This window comes from Schistocerca americana, chromosome 3 (genome assembly GCF_021461395.2).
Source record: "Schistocerca americana isolate TAMUIC-IGC-003095 chromosome 3, iqSchAmer2.1, whole genome shotgun sequence".
Lineage (NCBI taxonomy): Eukaryota > Metazoa > Arthropoda > Insecta > Orthoptera > Acrididae > Schistocerca > Schistocerca americana.
The window spans coordinates 869,088,231-869,104,598 of NC_060121.1; the positions used below are offsets into that span (position 1 = coordinate 869,088,231).

Genomic DNA, 16,368 nt, shown 5'->3' on the forward strand with positions numbered 1-16,368 from the left:
TTGTCACAGAACCTTCGAAGTATTTTGTTCAGTCATTCCACTCAACTCAGAACCAAAAGGCCATGATCAGATATGGGGACAACGCTGCAAATTATGAGCTATGTTGAAACTCCAGAGGCAAGGCTAGTCTTTTCAACCTTCTCTACCAATCACTGGAATGACCCAAGAATAACCTCAGAGCCCAGATGAGAGGCATTATTTGTTCAACGTGCATCACAATCTGCAGTTGGTTGCACCCTGTCCCCTCAATGGCTGCCGGAATAGCCTCACCAACATGTGGAATGAGGCCTCCAGGAATATACACAGAGTGCGCCTGGTGTCCTTTCCTGTCCTTGCTGCCATTTCCCTAAGGGGTACCATCATTTTCCATACATTTGAACTGCCAATGATTAATAGACCCCTACCCTTTTGTGTTTGCCTCCTCCTGATACCAGACAAAACAGGTTTCCCAAAACAGGTGAAGTGAGTCCCCCTGATTCAGTTTCTGTGAGAGAAAGCACCAGAAACTTGTTGGATAGAGGGATTGGTGCAATATCCTGAGTCCTCCATAGTTCCTGACCACCTTGTACAGGAAGCCTAGATTTACCATTGACACACCACTCACAGTCAAGATAACTGCATTGTCTGAAGAACGTCATGTTACTAACACTATTGTCTGCCAGGTCTTTAGTATGCAATATGAACATGGATTCAGCACACTTCCTTGGGTTGTGCCTGAGGTTAATTCTACATTTGTTAATGATTCTACATCTATCATAAAATACTGCCTCCTCCCTAGCAAGAAATAGTCTAGTCCAGCCTTCGTTTCATACCTTGTATGATCATACTTTCATTAATAAGGGTTGGTACGGTACAGAATCAAATTCTTTCTCCAAGATAAGAAATACAGCATCCATCTGATTGCCTCTATCATTGCGTGCTGCTTGACTGGCGTTTTCAGAATTAGTTGCTACTGATGTCATTTTGTTCAAGACACCTCTGTTTTTTTTTTTTTATAGTTCCAGCAACAGACGGATGTGAAACATGTCTTTTTTTTTGTAGCTTCAGCAATAGATGGATGTGAAACATGTCAGTCACATTATGCTTAAAGACTGACAAGTAGCAACTGTAGGCTGCTTCTGTAAACCACACTAGCAACAAGTTATGATTAGTACCAATCTACTCACACTTTTAGATTATTAGGAGAAAAACGCTACCGTGAAAAACGCCACGGAGTCTCTCTAATATTACAGTAAAACTTCAAATTCACAAACCCTCTTTTAAAGAACTCCTGTTTTTAACGAATATATCCGTCGGTCCCTGCGAAAGTCTCATGAGAACAATGCTATTCCTCCCCACTTTTAACGAATCCTGCTTTAAGAAAAATATGATTTTAAGAAATAAACATTAAACATTTTACAAATTAAAATACAGCTTTAACGCAGTTCCTTATACGTCCATGTAGGTGTCATATTACTTTCAGTTTCACGCAAGCTGTGCCAGTAATTACACTTCGTGTAGTTTGACACTGTGCAATAGACTTGGCCACTGTTTCTATGTTACGATACAGTGTATCGATACGTGGTACTGTTTCAGTGTTTCGGAACGGCTACGGTTCACTGTTTCGAAACAGTGTTGTTTCATTCCACCCCTATCTCGGATAACTGGACCAGATTCGGTCTCGAGCCAGACACAGAAACTGTATCATTGTTTCAGAATAAGGCTGTTTCAGTCCACCAGTGCTTGGAACGGATTAATTGTATCGAAACAGTGATGTTTCATTCCCCTCTGTGTCGGACGAGATTCGGGCTCGGCACAGGTACTGAAACACATTCAACATACCACTTCATGAAACACTTTCAAGAGTGTCAAAATCTTTGACAAGCAATAGCATGAAGCTTAAGATATCCGAAAATAAAGCTTCGTTTCTAGCTGACCGTCATATTCCGAAATGGCGTAATATCTGCTTTATAAACACTAACCAAGCAATAAAACAACACATACTATTCACATTCAAAATAATAAATATGTGAAAATCATTCAGTTACATTACACTTTTTGATAACATACGTTTCTCTGTTCATGTAGAGCAATCATATTAAGAAACGCAAGTAAGCCTACAACATTTCGAATAAAAAAAGGCGTAGAGTGACAGTTATTAGACATATACATAAATTTGATATAGGTATAATTGCAAGCAATCTGTTTCACATCACTGATAGCGTAATGGTGAACGGGAAGGACTAGGAAGCATGGTGAATTTATAGTAACGATTCGAAACACCTTAAAAGACAAAATTTTTTCTGATATATTTTGTTATTTATTAGAATTATTTGGCATTATTTGTGAGTCTATAGTCACTGTGCCTATTATCCTCAATGATTCCCTTTGTGTGCATGGAACTTAGCAGGATAGGTATATTACCCATACTAACGGAATGTGGGAATCCCAGTAGCATATCCGTTGTGTCTGCAGTTTGCTCCCACCTCCAGTTCCGTTCGTGGTGGCTCTTCTGTCTTCAGCTATGGCTGTCCTCAGCCAATTGAAAAATATGAAAGTCACACGACACGAAAGCAGCGCATTTGCTGCAGAAATACGAAACTGCCAAGACGCCTAAGTGATAATTTCATACTTTCTGCCAAATGATTAGCGCTCTCGCACCTCATTTGTGTTTATGTGGACATGCTTATACAGTAGACAGTCAAGATGATAAAATGTGTAGGTTTGTTAGATTACAAAACACAAACTGTTTCACTGTTTCGAAACAGCGTATCGAAACATTACATTGTACTGTTTCATTTGTTTCGAAACAGTTACGTGTTTCAGTTTGCCCATCTCTACTGTGCAAAAATGGTATCGATTCTTTCGGTCGACACATACCTAGATCGCAGTTTTTTGGTCTACAACTCGAATTGCCTTGCAGCGATACCTGAAAATGCGGTGAACGAATCGGACGGCGATTTCCGCCCTGCCAGTGCTGAATGAACGGTGCGCCACACCTGCCCCGGCGTTGTACTCCGTCATCAGATCTACCACAGACCACCATCCACCCCGCCTTCCAGAGCGGGTGACCGACCTGAAGGCACTGTGTGCTGAGGCGTGATAATTACCAGTTGCTCCGAACGCAGCCGTTGGCAGCCGAAATGTCACGAAGATGACGCTTGGCGCTGGGATGGGTGGGTTGGTGCTTAATTTATTTATATCCATGGACCATTCTGTGTGGTAATATTGGACACTTCATGTTTGTATGAAGTTTGAAACTTACATAATTACAAGTTTCAAAATTACACAACTATATGCAGATATAAGTAAAATGGCTGATTTCTTCGACAATAGCCTCTAAAACACAGCCTATAAAAAAGTATTAATGTACACAGAGAATTATCAAAGATTAAAGTCACTTTATGGTTTCTGAAAAGTTTATGTATTTCTATATTTACACTGGAAACATTACATAAATTTTTAGCTTCAAGGTATTCTTTAAAACTGTGTGGACAAGTTTTAATCAAGTGACAGTTTCATTTTGAAAACAGATGTTTTTATTATCTTACATAGTTTGGCAGACATTTGTATTGAAGGCATCCTATTTTTACAGGCTTTTTGTCAGTTAATTTGATCCAATTTCTTTCAGTATGATACTATACCATAACCATTTTAATGTCTTGTGTGATGGTTATGGATGTCTCGTTTAATGATTCAACATGGTTAGAACCAAGTCTCCAAGCTTGACTGTAATATTGCTCATGTCCGTATTTAGACTACGCGGCCTTTCTACGACAGCCAGTAAAATAATGAGTGTTAATTGTATCTTGTGAAGTAAGTACGCGGCTGTTTATGATGTGTTGTCGCCGCCGCCATGCTGGTGTGTTTATAACCATAGGTGTTGCATGGCAGTGGTACTTTGTGCTGTTAGCTTCAATCAGTGACTGTTCGGCGTATGTAGCGCCGTCTGCACGTATTATAACCTCTTTGGGGGGAGGGGAATAAGCCGTGTTGGGCCGGTATTACACTATCAAAGCTGGTGTTCTGTGCTATCAAAGCATTACGTCAAGCAGTGCTAGCAACACACGTTGACATACAATTAATTTTGTGCTCCAAGCGGCGCTGACAATGCCATCTATTAGCTGCTGCTGTAACAGCTGCCAAGCGCTAGGTATTGCGCGTCCACGAAAGTAAAAACTTTGACGCAATAAAAGTTTACAGGATTCGCGAAATCGAAACTGATAATTTCACGATGAATATTGCCACTTGTTGCTAATAATTCTGTATCAGCTCTTATAGACAATTCGAAATTAAAAAGAACTAGTAGTAAAACTCACATTCCGGTAGTAAAAACAGAATGAGTAAAATTTTGAACATGTTTTACTTACATAAGTTATACTAAATATTCAGAATCAGTCTTCTTGTGATCCTCAACTGAGCATGATAGATTATCGTTGTTACTGTCCGATTCAGTTGTACCCGTATTGCTAATGATTCCGTCTATTGTGAGTCTGACGACACTGTCGCACCTCCAGTAATCTTCTTCCAGTTCCTGGACCTTCCTGCAGTACTCTTCCCAGTCACCAGCAGTTACCGACAGAAGGGATTCACCAGCAATCTGACATGTCCCCTGAAATGTTGCGCTCCCTTAACAACAGTTTTACTTTTGCCTATGCCAGTTTTACCGCACTCACAAGGGGAGGACGCATACTCGTCATCGCCGAATTCGTCCAAATTCATGGTACAAGTGGGGCGTGGTGAGAAATGAAAGTGCCCCAAGTGGGAACTTCAGGAAATAAAAGGAATTTTGATACGGATCTATCACCATGTGCACCTTATCAATTGTCCCAGTGACAATGTGTTTACAAAGCGGTGTTTGGCTCTGAGTCTCTGTAAAAAAAATAAAAAATAAACCTGAGTGAAACGATCATCAGCGAACTTCAATGGATGTCAAGTGACGTCTGCTACGAACACCCCCCCCCCCCCCCCCCACACCCACAAAAAAAAAATCGGTAAGAGAACAGATTCATATTGAAAGAGTCGCGGGATCGACTCCATCCAGCCGCAAACATTTTTGTGTTCCTTGACTACGTACACTACTGACGTCACAACTAACCGCAACATCATATAGGTTATTTGTATTTCTATGTGCACAACATCAGCATGAGACGTCAGTCTTTAAAACAAGCGCATTATCTTGCAAACTTGGGGTTGTAAATGGTCCATTAGATGCATACACGAATAATCGTATAGAGTGAGTTTAATTTGACCTTGGTGGCCCTAACGACGCCGGCCTGAACGACGGGCATCTATAAAAGACCGCTACCAGGCAACAGATCATCCGTCACTATACATTCAGGGTACGTACTGTGCCGCCGATCGTATATTGTGCTACGAGGACTGGACTCTCTTTCGTGGATACTCGCTCTGGACATGGTTATTTTGCAGGCCGGTGTGGCCGTGCGGTTAAAGGCGCTTCAGTCTGGAACCGCGTGACCGCTACCGTCGCAGGTTCGAATCCTGCCTCGGGCACGGATGTGTGTGATGTCCTTAGGTTAGTTAGGTTTAAGTAGTTCTAAGTTCTAGGGGACTGATGACCACAACAGTTAAGTCCCATAGTGCTCAGAGCCATTTGAACCATTATTATTTTCACGCTTATTATGACCCTGCTTTGAACTGGTATTGCTGTTTGTGTTGTGAACTTTGCCGTTGGCGTGTGCCTTTAATCGACAGACAACGTCTTGTATTTATTTACAACGATAAGGGGCAACGCTAGCCAGGTAACTCATTCACCTGCTAGCTCGTGACTGAGTAACGTGAATATTGCGAGATCAGTGTGCGAATATTCTGGAAATATCGCAATCATTGCTGACAAAACAACTGCATCGTGAGAACACTGGAGGAAAATATTGTGGAAAGATCGAAAATGTCAGACAGAAGTGAAAATTGTAACAAGCTTGGAACGTTGGTAGATGAATAACAGGAGCCTGAAGATAATATCCTCCACAGTGATGCGTCGAAGTGACGACTGAAGATTTATGTTTACAGTATTTGATCGAAGAGGATCTGATCACACCAGAAAGTAATAACCGAAGAACACATTCAAATGGCAAATAAAATACACCAGAAAATACTAGACATTTTATCCGAATATACGTTCCTGAGAAAGCATTCAGTACAATTTCGGATGACGTTTTATTTCTGCCGCCGGCTTTAAACGTATAATTTTTCCAGCATATCGAGGGTAGATTAAAGTCACCACCAACTATAATTATATGAGGGTGGTACCTATTTGAAATGAGACTAGTTTTTCTTTGGTCAGTTCAGCAACTATATCTTCTGAGTCGGGGAGTCGGTAAAACGACCCAATTAATAGTTTAGTCCGATTGTCAAGTATAGCCTCTACCCATGCTATTTCGCAGTAACTACCTACTTCAGTTTCAGTGGTAAGGCTAGAGCCATGCTTGCGGAGTACTTGAGAATGTTAGCTGTGCGGTAAATGGACGCACGGCTAAAGCGCTCGTGGCCATGAGAATCAATTGGGCAGTTTTTATTTATTTTTTATTTATTTAGTCATCCGTGGACATTTTAAAATGTATGGATGTTGTCAGTTGCGTACATTCAAATATTTATACAGTTTGTTGTTACATGTAGTTAAACATTGTGACATATAAGATATTTACAATCATTTTTGCTCCTTATCAAAATATTGTGAAACAAAAGCTATTTGCAATCATTTTGTACTAAGGAATTCACTTATAGTGTAAAAGCAGTGTTCCTGCAAAAAAATTTAAGATTTTGTTTCCAGAATGAGATTTTCACTCTGCAGCGGAGTGTGCGCTGTTATGAAACTTCCTGGCAGATTAAAACTGTGTGCCGGGCCGAGACTCGAACTCGGGACCTTTGCCTTTTGCGGGCAAGTGCTCGGGTAGCTCAGCTGGTAGAGCACTTGCCCGCGAAAGGCAAAGGTCCCGAGTTCGAGTCTCGGCCCGGCACACAGTTTTAATCTGCCAGGAAGTTTCATAAGATTATGTTATCTGCTTCTTTTATTTTCTGTGGCAGTTTATTATACAGTTTTACACCTTCATACAAGAAGCAATTTTGAGTCTTATGTTTATTCCTCCTGTCTAGGTGAAGACAGTGACTTGTTCTTGTACTATAGTTATGAAAACTGCTATTTGTGCTATAATTTTCTACACTCCTGGAAATGGAAAAAAGAACACATTGACACCGGTGTGTCAGACCCACCATACTTGCTCCGGACACTGCAAGAGGGCTGTACAAGCAATGATCACACGCACGGCACAGCGGACACACCAGGAACCGCGGTGTTGGCCGTCGAATGGCGCTAGCTGCGCAGCATTTGTGCACCGCCGCCGTCAGTGTCAGCCAGTTTGCCGTGGCATACGGAGCTCCATCGCAGTCTTTAACACTGGTAGCATGCCGCGACAGCGTGGACGTGAACCGTATGTGCAGTTGACGGACTTTGAGCGAGGGCGTATAGTGGGCATGCGGGAGGCCGGGTGGACGTACCGCCGAATTGCTCAACACGTGGGGCGTGAGGTCTCCACAGTACATCGATGTTGTCGCCAGTGGTCGGTGGAAGGTGAACGTGCCCGTCGACCTGGGACCGGACCGCAGCGACGCACGGATGCACGCCAAGACCGTAGGATCCTACGCAGTGCCGTAGGGGACCACACCGCCACTTCCCAGCAAATTAGGGACACTGTTGCTCCTGGGGTACCGGCGAGGACCATTCGCAACCGTCTCCATGAAGCTGGGCTACGGTCCCGCACACCGTTAGGCCGTCTTCCGCTCACGCCCCAACATCGTGCAGCCCGCCTCCAGTGGTGTCACGACAGGCGTGAATGGAGGGACGAATGGAGATGTGTCGTCTTCAGCAATGAGAGTCGCTTCTGCCTTGGTGCCAATGATGGTCGTATGCGTGTTTGGCGCCGTGCAGGTGAGCGCCACAATCAGGACTGCATACGACCGAGGCACACAGGGCCAACACCCGGCATCATGGTGTGGGGAGCGATCTCCTACACTGGCCGTACACCACTGGTGATCGTCGAGGGGACACTGAATAGTGCACGGTACATCCAAACCGTCATCGAACCCATCATTCTACCATGATGGTCGTATGCGTGTTTGGCGCCGTGCAGGTGAGCGCCACAATCAGGACTGCATACGACCGAGGCACACAGGGCCAACACCCGGCATCATGGTGTGGGGAGCGATCTCCTACACTGGCCGTACACCACTGGTGATCGTCGAGGGGACACTGAATAGTGCACGGTACATCCAAACCGTCATCGAACCCATCATTCTACCATTCCTAGACCGGCAAGGGAACTTGCTGTTCCAACAGGACAATGCACGTCCGCATGTATCCCGTGCCACCCAACGTGCTCTAGAAGGTGTAAGTCAACTACCCTGGCCAGCAAGATCTCCGGATCTGCCCCCATTGAGCATGTTTGGGACTGGATGAAGCGTCGTCTCACGCGGTCTGCACGTCCAGCACGAACGCTGGTCCAACTGAGGCGCCAGGTGGAAATGGCATGGCAAGCCGTTCCACAGGACTACATCCAGCATCTCTACAATCGTCTCCATGGGAGAATAGCAGCCTGCATTGCTGCGAAAGGTGGATATACACTGTACTAGTGCCGACATTGTGCATGCTCTGTTGCCTGTGTCTATGTGCCTGTGGTTCTGTCAGTGTGATCATGTGATGTATCTGACCCCAGGAATGTGTCAATAAAGTTTCTCCTTCCTGGGACAATGAATTCACGGTGTTCTTATTTCAATTTCCAGGAGTGTATATTTTTCTTGATGTACACTATGGTTTAGAATATAAATTCACAAGGAACAGTTAGAATTTCTAACATTTTGAAAAGTTCTCTGCAGTGGGCCCGCTTACTGCTTTTTGTTATAATTCTTGCTGCTCTCTTTTGCATTTTAAATACTGTTTCTAAATTCTGATCACTGTTTCCCCAGAGAATAAACACGGGCAGTCCGGCGGGTGTGCGCACAGAGCCCAGATGTCAACAGGCATTCTGTGCTGGGAGTGTGTAGCCAGTTAACAGCAGGTTGTGTTGCGTTTTCCGTGGCATGTGCGCGACTGTTAAGAAATCCGTCACAGAGATTTTAACAATGGAGGCAGAGAAGAGGGCTTGTATTTGGGAGATAACGACTGATGAATATAACGATAGAAACGAGAAAGGCACGGCATGACGTGACATTTTTTTTTGATTTTGCAGGACATTGAAGTAGAGAGAGAAAATTTGCTAGAAAGTTTTTTGTTTTTCACTTCTTCAGTATTATAATACTTTGGGTTAAAGTATCAGTCGGAATTGCAACAGAATTAGCGATTTAGGTTCTTAAGCCGGCCGCGGTGGTCTAGCGGTTCTGGCGCTGCAGTCCGGAACCGCAGGACTGCTACGGTCGCAGGTTCGAATCCTGCCTCGGGCATGGGGGTGTGTGATGTCCTTAGGTTAGTTAGGTTTAAGTAGTTCTAAGTTCTAGGGGACTTATGACCTAAGATGTTGAGTCCCATAGTGCTCAGAGCCATTTGAACCATTTTTTTTAGGTTCTTAAAACGCATTAAGAATTTTTATTCAGAGATTCGTCAACTGCGACAAGCTTTGAAAAACTCTTACTTTTCTCTTATGTCGAGATGTTACAGCTTACTTATTTTTTACTTTCATTTGTTTCAGGTAGAGGCCATTTCACATGATTCAATTACTGTATATAATGGTACAAATAGGACATTGATACAACTGGTAGACAGTATGCTGCTTGATATTTTATTTTAGTATATCGGCATATTGCGGCTTTATTGCGTGATCAGTATTTTGAAGCCGTGGCTTATTAAACTGATAGTTCGGTAATTTTCACATCTGTCAACACCTGCTTTCTTTGGGATTGGAATTAATATATTGTTCTTTAAGTCTGAGGGTATTTCGCCTGTCTCATAAATTTTACTCATCGGATGGTAGAGATTTGTCAGGACTGGCTCTCCCAAGGCTGTCAGTAGTTCTAATGGAATATTGACTACTCCCTGGGCCTTGTTTCGACTTAGGTCTTTCAGTGCTGCCTAGCAGTTACACCCCTTAATTGTATTCTCTTCGTACTGTGCCCGTCTTCGTAGCGTTGTTCGTAAGTGACTTGCATCCTCTAGCACGAGTGAAAATTAGGCAATTTGAGTGTTCAGAGAGCGAAAAGATGCACACGCACAATAAGAACTTCAAAGAACCGAAAAAACTTAAGCATTTAAGTGTCATCTCTGTAGCAAACATTTCAGGTGTGTCAGACGTGAGAAGAAGTTGAGACATCATCAAGGAAGACATCATGATGAGGGCATTGGTGAACACCGATAGCTGAGGTTTTGTAATCTTGAAGAACCTATAGGAGGGTGTTTGTCAGAATATTTAGCACTGGCACATGAAGCACAGCTTAATGACTGCGAAGAAATGAATTTCTTATTCTTTAACGAGTTTCAGAGCTGGAAGCACGAAATAGAGAAGTCCACACATTCAAGGTACCATATGAAAAGAACAGCGCGTCTAAAGTTGCTGCTGGCAGTTCTGTAAGACAATATTATTATTTATGCTGTCGTTTATTTTATCTCGACCAGCAAGGATGAAAGTGCACCGACCTAAAGACGGGACATGCCGAATGAAATTTATCTCGGCTCGCGTTAGACATGAAAATGATCTTAGTCATTTAAGAGTATCAGAAAAGAGTGTAGCTGCAGATATAGCAAATAAAATTCCATTTCAATTTATTCTGGACAAGATTCGGGACTGTCTGAATGATTCGAAACTCGAAAGAATATACTTTTTAACCAAGATTTGTGTAAGACTGAACAGTGTTATAATCTCTGCTCTGCCCCCTTCAGACTGCAGAATAATGAGACCAGTGTTGGGCCATGGGTAGATGGCGCAGACTCAAGTAACAGCCTATGAGTGTTAATTTACAAACCATGAGACACAATAAGTGAAATGCATACACAATTTAAAAATTCAGGCTTTGTGTTAGTAGTAATGAACACTTCGCAAGATGAAATATTGAACAAGTACGGAAATAATTGTGTATGTATTGACGGAACATGAGCTCTTTACATTACTAGTATTAGACGATATGACACAAGAATTCCCACATGTCTTTCTCGTATTCAACAGAAGTAACAATCAAGTGTTGTTTTTCACTAGACAAAAGTGAGAACTTGGAAAGTCTTTATGGCTAAGCCGAATCCTTCTAATGTACCTGGAAATCTACAATGGACGTTCTGAGAATTTGGCTGTACTGTACAAGGCATGTGGATAGAGCATGGAGGAAGAACATAAACAGTAAAGTTACAGGCCAAGGAAAACTAGCAGATATTTACAAGCTTATCAGAGCTTTGCTAGAAGAGATAGGTGAATGGGTAATTTCCAAGAATGATTGCCTATCGAAGTTGCGGTGTCCAAACAATACATGTCGAACGTGCGATCGTAAATCTATGATGCGGCTGTGGTGGCGGGCGTTGTGATCAGTTATTTGTGATCGTGATTTTTATCTGTTTTCCGTCGTCAACTTAGTTGTTCTAAATTACATAGTTCCGCGAATAATTTGTTCGTTGCTTGGGAATCACAAACGATTTATGTCGTTAGTGGATGAGATGTCTTGTGTTCTTGACGTTTCTTCGGCGGATTCTCTCATTCGGAAAAATCTATGTTTATCCAGTGTAGAAAATTGTTCGATTTTTTGTCGCAAATATGGAGTACCACCGGACTAGGAAGGAAAGGGACTATGTAGACTGTGGTGGTGCGAAGTGTGTAAGACTTCGTAAGAACAGTTTCGATGCAGAAATACCGTTTGCAATTTCATTGCGGACAGTGGGGAAAACGAACGAGTATCAGGAAGAATACATGGTTCGACTCTTCCAAATTATCTATCCAGACCACCGTAGTGGACTTTCACATGATAACAACACCGACGACGAGTAAGGTAAGTTGTCTCCTTTGCAATTACAAGTACTTTTGTAACGCTCTTCTTTTGTCGTTGCTGTAGCGACCACCGTCAACATACTCATAACGCCAGCCACCAGAGTCGTATGATCGATTTACGATCGCTCATTCGATATGTATCGTTTGGAAACCGCGTCTACGATAGACAATCATTCTTGCCTCTTGGAAATTACCGATGAATGTGATGGTTCCCGCTCCTCTCGACTGGAAGAAGCATGACGAAGAGAAACCAGAGACTGCAACTTACTTCCGGGAGAACTAAGTTAATAACATAGAATACTAGCTTTCTGCTACAGGCCGCAGCTAGTATAAATACGAACACACATACAGAGACGATGTATCACACTATCAGACACATGGGAAGCACGTGAAACGTCTAGATAAGCCAATACTCACTCAAATGCTGTTCATTAAGGGATAACGATTTTTGAGAGGCTCATTGTACTTACTAAATAAAATAAAATATATTCTTTGTAGCCGCAAGTCAAGTTCAGCTGCAAAAAATTGGTGAGGCGAGTAGAAATCGCTCACTGAGAGTTTCGTACATATTTAATTATGTACGTAGACAGTTCATCCATCGTGGGAGTCGAAAATCTCTACGATTTTTGCCTTTTATCGACACTGATACTGGTGAGATATCGGTCCCAGGGATTCCAAGACTTTCGGATAACAAATGACAAAAGTGGCGGTGCGGTCCCCTACGGCACTGCGTAGGATCCTACGGTCTTGGCGCACATCCTTGCGTCGCTGCGGTCCGGTCCCAGGTCGACGGGCACGTGCACCTTCCGCCGACCACTGACAACATCGATGTACTGTGGAGACCTCACGCCCCACATGTTGAGCAATTCGGCGGTACGTCCACCCGGCCTCCCGCATGACCACTATACGCCCTCGCTCAAAGTCCGTCAACTGCACATACGGTTCACGTCCACGCTGTCGCGGCATGCTACCAGTGTTAAAGACTGCGATGGAGCTCCGTATGCCACGGCAAACTGGCTGACACTGACGGCGGCGGTGCACAAATGCTGCGCAGCTAGCGCCATTCGACGGCCAACACCGCGGTTCCTGGTGTGTCCGCTGTGCCGTGCGTGTGATCATTGCTTGTACAGCCCTCTCGCAGTGTCCGGAGCAAGTATGGTGGGTCTGACACACCGGTGTCAATGTGTTCTTTTTTCCATTTCCAGGAGTGTAATTATTTTATGACCCACATTCTTCGAAAAAGGAGCTCTTGGAATGGAAAGAACAGTAAGAAGGGACTAATAACAGTAACTGCATATATCATTTTCTTTTCATATACTTGGTAATTTCTTTTGTAGAAATAGTTGTGGTGCACCACTTTAATTACATAGACATTAAGATGTGAATAGACATTTCCCTTGTCTGCATTGTTGTCTTTAGTGCAATATTTTTTCTGCTTGATCTTTGCCATGCTTAGGTATTAGTTATAGCATTTGCTGCTGCTGTTTGCCATGCATAGTGCTACTAAATTTCACTTTGTATTACTCTGTTAAGCCTGTTTTACTACGAATTTATTTTTCTTGTTTGCTGCGCATTGCCTTATATTAGTTGTAATATTGCATTTGCTTTGCTAATTTATGCTGCTTGCTTTGCAATATGAATTTTTTATCATTGCTGTTTGTGTTAATTGTTTTGTGCTGCTGCATTGCCTCGTTCCTTAGTATATATATCTGAGCTCAGTAGATTTAAGTTAGCTTTAGATGGGGTAGGCTATATGAGAGAACGAGTTGTGATGAATTGGAAGAAATGCATTGAGAAGCTATAAGAAAATGGTTTGGCCAAAAAAAAAGTGTTTTAAAAGAGGATATGAGCAAAGAAGTAGGGTTTAGGGACAACAGGTTTAGGTAGGATTTTCTTGGAAATAAATGATGAGGTAAGATAATGGAAAATAAATAATGAGGTAAGAAATATGTGAACATATAAATACAGAAAGCATGCTTGGATAGGATTTTTTTGGTGGAAACAAATGTTGAAATAAGATGAAAAATCAATGGAATGAAGTTTTAGGTTGGACTGCAGTACCAAATGTTACACTGAAAACAAACCCTGTCCTTTCCCCTTGTGTTATTCTCCTATGTGTTTGTGTACTCTTGTATATTTGTGTTTTTCCTGTCTTTATGTGTTTAGCTGATATGAGTTATGTTGTGGAATTTTTCTAATAATATGTTATTTTCTTTGTAAAGATGTTTAGACATTATTTATTCTGTTTTGTTTTAATGCTCCTGTGTGAAGTTGGTCTTTCAAAAGTTATTCTGATATTTTATGTATTTACTTATGTCATAATTCCTGTAACACTGATGCATATGTTTATTTCTATTCTTTTGTAAAGCCCCTATTACTACAAATGTTATCTGTATTGTTATGTTCTTTAATGATGTATTTTGTACCTTTGTTATTGTATTCTTATGTTATAAAATTGTAATTGACACCAGGTCATCAAATTAAGTAAATTGTAAGTATCATTTCACTGCACACATTTCTGTTGGCCATAATATATGCACAGTATGTGAGAAGTTGGGACTGTTAGTGTTTGCACGTGTGTTAAAAATTCAGCAAGGGACTGGATAACAGCATTGCTGGTTCTAAGGACATTTCAAAAAAAATTTTTTGTGAGTGCACGAGTGGTGGTTTATGGACTTGCTATATTATTGGCAAGACTCTTCAATGGTGATAGTGCACCTGCACAGTCACAACAGATGGCTGCTGGCCATCTCTACAAGGACTACAGTGGGTCTGCATCTTTGATGACCCACCAATAGCATTATTTCTACAAGGACTGCAGTGGGTCTGCACCTCTGGTGGCCCAGCAATACCACAATCTCTACCAGGACTACAGTGGGTCTGCACATCTGGTGGCCCACCAATACCGTAATCTCTACCAGGACTACAGTGGGTCTGCTCTGTGATGACCTACCAAACGATATTCTTCAAAACGTCGAATGACTCAGCTGTGGGTTTCCTCTGTTGTGGCCCATTACCTGTTTGCATGTCGAGAGTCAGCACTGTCTTTCCATTGGAAAGACAACACTATTTCTTCAAGACTGCATGGAAATCCACTACTTCCGTGTGCATTTTCTTTTACTGGTCAGACTTTGAGAAAAACACTGCAATTTTACTGTGATGAATGATCAGGACTGTCTTTATGGACCGTGAGAAAATTTTAGCTTTTGACCAACATTGTATCAATAAGTGTGTGCATTTGATATCTTTGTTATTGTATTTATGAAAAATTTTATCAAATCATTATTGTCCACTGCCCAAAACAATTTGTAAAATTTTTTGTGGGGAGCATGGGGGCTATGTAAGTAGGCTGTTGATGTTTTCTTATTGGCAACGTTACATAGCGCACTGTATGAAAATCACTGGCTGTGCTGTATGCAGTCTGTGGCTAGTTTGCATTGTTGTCTGCCATTGTAGTGTTGGGCAGCGGCAGCCGGATGTGAACAGCGCGTAGCGTTGCGCAGTTGGAGGTGAGAAGCCAGCAATGGTGGATGTGGTGAGGAGATGCACAGAGACAGCAGACGTTTTTCGAGTCGGAGCTAGATGCAGCCGGGTCGTGACAGCATCAAATGTTGGGCAGCGGCAGCTGGATGTGAACAGCGCGTAGTGTTGCGCAGTTGGAGGTGAGCCGCCAGCAGTGATGGATGTGGGGAGAGAGATGGCAGAGTTTTTTAATTTGTCATGAACTGCTATATATATTATGACTATTAAGGTAAGTACATTGTTTGTTCTCTATTAATATCTTTCATTTGCTAACTATCCCTATCAGTAGTTAGTGCCTTCCGTAGTTTGAATCTTTTATTTAGCTGGCAGTAGTGGCACTCGCTGTATTGCAGTAGTTCGAGTAACCAAGATTTTTGTGAGGTAAGCGATTTGTGAAATGCATAGGTTAATGTTAGTCAGGGCCATTCTTTTGTAGGGATTTCTGAAAGTCAGATTGCGTTGAGCTAAAAATATTGTATGTCAGTTAAAGCACAGTCATTTGTAATTTTTCTAAGGGAACGTTTCAATATCATCACTGTCACTAACATATTCACGAAATCTGTCACTTCCACCAGTCAGCTTCTTGCTAGAAGATGTCACAGGGCTAGCGCCGGCCATGTGTTGCCTAGTAGAAGAATGCACTGTTTCGGTAATTGTAGTATCGCAACTTGGTATTAGTGTTAATTTTCTTTTCCCTACGTTCTTCCTCTTCTTATGTACACGGTCACTAAAACGTGGCATCGTAACAAGAACAACGCTTTACACAAGAAGTATAATACTACCAACAACAGGCGCAACACTTAACTAATTCGAAACGGTAAACAGCAAAGAGACGATGTTCCGCGCTCTGAGCGCTTCATTTGTCACAGAAAACAATGTAGCCAACCCTTGCACA

The 16,368-nt window shown here is 42.4% G+C and overlaps 1 protein-coding gene and 1 non-coding gene across 2 annotated transcripts in view; one reads left to right on the forward strand and one right to left on the reverse strand.

Annotated features, from left to right (window-relative positions):
* Positions 1-16,368, reverse strand: part of LOC124605308 (alanine--glyoxylate aminotransferase 2, mitochondrial-like) — a 153,636-nt gene that overhangs the window by 105,805 nt on the left and 31,463 nt on the right. The gene's annotated exons all lie outside the window — the stretch shown is intronic.
* On the forward strand, positions 6,883-6,957 carry Trnas-cga. Its single transcript has one exon. It is a non-coding gene; the product is annotated as a tRNA-Ser (tRNA).